The 5370-nt window shown below is 43.9% G+C and overlaps 1 protein-coding gene across 4 annotated transcripts in view; it reads right to left on the reverse strand.

Moving 5' to 3' along the window:
- The window catches only part of LOC143286887 (uncharacterized), a 32823-nt gene extending 31816 nt beyond the window's left edge, over nucleotides 1-1007 (reverse strand). For 2 of the 4 annotated variants that reach the window (XM_076594804.1, XM_076594800.1), the window contains exon 1: nucleotides 885-1007. The gene's annotated coding sequence lies outside the window, so the exon portion shown is untranslated. Of the gene's footprint in view, nucleotides 1-762 lie in introns of all 4 variants that reach the window. The other 2 variants (XM_076594801.1, XM_076594802.1) reach the window with 2 other exon arrangements.
- Between the last annotated feature and the right edge of the window lie 4363 nt (nucleotides 1008-5370).

Consider the following 5370-nt stretch of genomic DNA (forward strand, 5'->3'; position numbering starts at 1 on the left):
GTATTCTCTACAATGAATGGGCTGACAGGACTGCAAGAAAAGGTGCAAAGAACGAACAGGGAACCATAGAACTTTATGTGCCTCTATCTGTACAAGAGGGTTATCGAATACTAGAAAAAACATCGTGGAACAAAGTCAGAGAATTATACCAAGAAAACGGCAAAGCTTTAAACCATAGTGTAATTAATGGTCAACAACCGGGAACTATCGATCAGTCAAATACATACAGTAATTCAATAAGATTAAGGCAGATTCATACATTATCAAACAGGATAAAACTGAACGCTTTTGTAACAAAGTTCAGCAAAGATGTCAGATGCATATGTGGAGAACATATTTCTAGCAACCATGTAATATTCGAATGTCAGAATCTAAAATGTTTTTTGCCAGACTTCACCAAAAGTTCTTTTGAATGTGTTATTAACAATTCCAATATGTTATTTGTTATTGCAGAAGGTTTGCTGCATAGTCCTATAGGACATTTGTTATAGATGTTATATTTGTTTGATGTTGGCGTTTATAACGTTTCCATTTTTCCTAGCGTTGTCTCTCCCTATTCACCCTCCACACATACACACACTTTTACCCCTCCCCCTCTCACAGCCCCTACCCCCACGGTTTTTTGTTTGTTTTTTTTTCCCCCGTCTAATATCACTTCAAGTGGAAAGACGTTAAACTGAAGACAACAACACACACAAATCATACAAACAAACTCGAGCATCCATTCTGGCAGTGAAAAAGTTCAATATATCAATTACCTACCTTACCAAACCAACGTCAGAAAATAAAATTTACACATGGATATCCTCCTCATTTACTCTGAAAAAAAAAATCATCTGAAAACGGGTATAAACAAACAAACAAACAAACTTCTCAGCACTCACATGCCGTATCAAGCCACCGAATTTCACTTTTATGATGATAGACAGCAAGAACACACCCGCAGTGTACACCAGCCTATGCGCTGTCTGCGTTCGTCAAAGTTAACTCACAAGGCAGGCGACACGTCATATGACATCAGAAGGGGGGGTGGGTGGGTGAAGGAGTGGTGAGGGTGACAGAGTTGAAAGGTGATACACGGGTGGGATAGGTACGTGAGGACAAACGGTTGTCGGCATACCCACTGAAAAGCGTACGAAAAATTATGCAGTTCGCATGAAGTTAGTTTCAAATCAGCTTGAGATCAAAAACACACACACAAAAAGAACAGAAAGATTTTTATCCTGCCATCATTATTGACGAATGACAATTTGTGTGTGTGTGTGTGTGTGTGTGTGTGTGTGTGTGTGTGTGAGAGAGCGTGTGTGTGTGTGTGTGTGTGTGTGTGTGTGTGTGTGTGCGCGAGTGCGCGCGCATGCGTAATACAGGGCGAAGGGTGGTGTGGGGGTATCAGGCCGTGTCTGAAAAAAAAAACCCCAAAAACATAGTGTACATAATTAGTAGGCGGACCATGCCACTGTGTGGAGGATTCGGTGTAAGTCTGTGGCACATTTGATATCTTCCGGGTTGGTGCCGCTCCCTGTTTGTCTATTTCTCTGTCTTCCCTGTCTCTCTATTTTTCTCTTTCCTTTCTTTTTGTAACCCCCTCCCCCACCCCTCTCTCCGTCACCCGTCCTTCTCTCTTTCGCATTGTTTATAACACACACACACACACACACACACACACACCCTCTATCTCTCTATGCCCCTTGTTATTCTATCTGTGTGTCTGTGCCTGAGTCAAAGTGGGTGCGCAGAAATGTATGTGTCTGTGTGTGTGTTTTATTTCGTGTTTCTTTCAATGCTGCTTGCTCTACCACTACCCCCGCCCCCCCCCCCCGCTCCCCCCCTCCACCCTATCCACTCTGTGATAACACAAACCTACCCCGTTCTCCTCTCCACTCCCCCTCCCCTCGCTCAATGCCACTTCCTTGATCTTGCTTTACCTTTAATCGTATATACGGAAACAACGTTCGTAATAGAAACTACACACACCACTGAAACACTGGAGAGATATACAGCTAGATGCATAGTGAAAGCTAGCTAGCTAGCAGCTATATACATATATATATATATATGTCTGTGTGTGTGTGTGTGTGTGTGTGTGTGTGTGTATGTGTGTGTGTGTGTGTAGATAGATAGACAGAGAATGAGAGAGAGAGATAGGGAAAGTTTGTCTGCATGTGTGTGTGTGTGTGTGCGTGCGTGCGTGCGTGTGTGTGTGTGTGTGTGTGTGTGTGTGTGTGTGTGTGTGTGTGCAAGTCAGTGAGACTGAATGTATATCTTAATATGTATCATTATTTCTGGTCAGTTTGTTTTACCAATATCAAAATGAGCGTTGTTCTCCGCATTCATACACTCCAGACATTTGCTTCTTGATTTGATTACAAAAAATGCAGTTCATTTGAAATGAATTTTTCTCCTTCCTCTAAACGAAAAGCAGAAGCGAAATACAAGAAGAAAGCAACAAGAAAAAAACAACAACCAGTCATAAGAAAACAAATCTGAATCCTGACGAACTGACTTTTGGACACGCTTTAATCTCTTCTTGACTCATGGAAGAGAAAGAAACAACCTGACACCCCCCACCCCCATTCCCTCAACACCCTCCCCCTACCAACTTCTCTTTAAAAAACAAACAAAAAACAATAACAAAAAAGGCAACAACAACCAACAAAACAACAAAAAGGTCTATATTCGCTCCTAATTCAATACCCTATACGTGTCTTGTGCGTGTGTGCCAGCAATTATCCTATGTTGATTCAGGAAGTCACAGAGCAGCGTTACATTTTAGCAACAAACATACATTACACTAAGACGTCTCCCACAGGAGGTCTGATTGTTAACAATATGATGGCACATATATGTGATTGCTAGCAAATATGTCACACAGTTGTGATTGCTAGCAATATGTCAAGTCTCTACAATCAGCTGCCATATATGTGATTGCTAGCAAATATGTCAAGTCTCCACAATTAGCTCTTTCAAGTCTGGCCTTAAAACCCACCTCTTCCCAAAATAGCCTCCCTTCCCTGCTTCTTCTTTGTCTTTAGTTTATCCAGTTTTAGAGTTATGTATGCGTGTGAATGACTGCTGCGAAAGCGCTTTGATTTGTCTCTGCACAAGATTCAGCGCTATATAAATACCATTATTATTATCATTAGAAGTATGATGTCACATAGGTGTGATTGTTAATAATATGATGGCACATATGGGTTGCGAAAACTTGCGCGCGCATCACACCTGGCAACTGGACGTTTCCGCCATCTTGGGTCTATAGAAACAGACTCTGGCTGTGTGTTGTGTTCGAACGCTGTGTTGCTGATTGTTTTGTATAATGGTATAATGGCGGAGAAGACAAATTTTCGTCAAAACAACATTCGCTATGTTGAAACATTACCAAAAGAAGCAAGGGAACAGTACAATGCAAAATTTCGGTGATTGGCGACATAGATCCCTACGAAATATCGACTGAAGGGAGACGGGGATGTCAGTCAGTCAAACCTCCGTCCCAGCGTCTGAGAATGGGGACCTGTACATTAGTTACTTTGTTCTTGGCAAATCTGCTTACACACAGCAGGACTTCAAGCCACTTAATTGGAGTCTACCGACAGTTTTTGGCCGACTGGTTTAGCAACGTCCAAAAAGTCCATCAGTACTCTCACTGGAAATGGCACAAAACAGTGCCACATCATACTAGCCGGCGATTTCAACTGTCCGGATATCAACTTGAAAAAGCACACAACACACTCTAGTGGAAAAGACGACCAGATCCAGCAAGAGCTGATCAATATCACCTCATCGTCCCTTCTCACACAAGTACACCATACCCCTACTAGACTACACAGCACACTCGATCTTATCTTCTTCTCAAACCCATCCCTTGTAAAATCATCTGTATCAGTCCCTGGAATCAGCGACCATGACATGATTGTCACTGACACCGACACCAAACCTCAACGTCCACCGCCCCAAGCAAGGAAATGCTACCAGTTCTCCAAAGCCAACTGGGACTCCCTCAGATCAACCTGTGATAGGATCTCAGAAAACATCACTAAACAGGCAAGTCTAGGATCCAGCATAGAACATCTCTGGTCCACGTTCAAAACATCCCTACTCTCTGCTACAGACACACACATCCCACACAAGATAAAGACCAAGCGCCACGACCTCCCTTCGCTGAACACCACACTCAAACGCATGCTCCGCAAGAAAAGCCGCATACTGACACACGCCAGAAAAACGGACAACTGGTCAGCCTACAAATTCCACCAGAAAGAGTGCCGGCGCCAAATGCGGAAGGCTGAAAGAAATTACGTCCACTCCACCCTCGAAGAAGGCCTACAGAAACACAACAACAAACCCTTCTGGCAGTATATCAAGGCGAGGAGGCAGGACAGCATCGGTGTCGCCCCGCTGAAAGAAAAAGGCCAGCTCTTTAGTGACAACAAGAGCAAGGCCCGCATCCTCCTAAATCAGTTCAAATCTGTCTTCACAAAAAACTCGGACACTCCCATCCCTCCGATCAGAAAAAGATGTGACGAAGACATCCCCCCCCCCCCATCACCATCAGTACAGAAGGCGTCTGCAAACTACTTAAACAGCTACAACCCTACAAAGCTTCCGGACCAGACCAAATTCCCAACCTCATCCTGAAAGAATGTGCTAACAGCCTTGCCCCTGCTATCTCAACAATGTTCCAGCTTTCCCTCAACACAGGAGACCTCCCATCCGACTGGCTGAGTGCAAATGTCCCCTGTGTATACAAAAAGGGGGATAAGCACGCAGCAGAAAACTACAGGCCTAGCTCTCTCACATCTGTCACCTGCATACTTCTTGAACACATCATCTACCGCCACATTCTCACCCATTTTGAAAAAGACAGCACCCTGACCACTCTCAACCACGGTTTCTGCAGTGCATTCTCTTGCGAAATCCAACTCCTTCTGACTACACATGACCTCCTGAACTCCTTTGACCAGAAATATCAAGTGGGTGTCGCCATTTTAGACTTTTCAAAAGCATTCGACACTGTCCCCCCACAAACGTCTCCTTCACAAGCTGCACGAATACGGAATTAGAGGTCCCCTCCACACCTGGTTATCAAACTTTCTCTAGCGCAGGAAGATGGCCGTCGTGATAGAGGGCGTCACATCCGAAGAAACCTCGGTGGATTTCGGAGTTCGCTAATACACAATACAACAACTACAACACTTACAAGGGCACACAATCCAGCAATGAGCTAACGCATTCACTCAAACCAATCCCATCCCTCAACGAGCCTAACCTACAAAAGGACAGTCTAATAATGATAGAATCTTGTGCAGAGAAAAATCTAAGTGCTGTCACACCAGTCATTCAATACGCATGCATAACTCTAAAACTGAAGAA

This window comes from Babylonia areolata, chromosome 10, assembly GCF_041734735.1.
Source record: "Babylonia areolata isolate BAREFJ2019XMU chromosome 10, ASM4173473v1, whole genome shotgun sequence".
Classification (NCBI taxonomy): domain Eukaryota; kingdom Metazoa; phylum Mollusca; class Gastropoda; order Neogastropoda; family Buccinidae; genus Babylonia; species Babylonia areolata.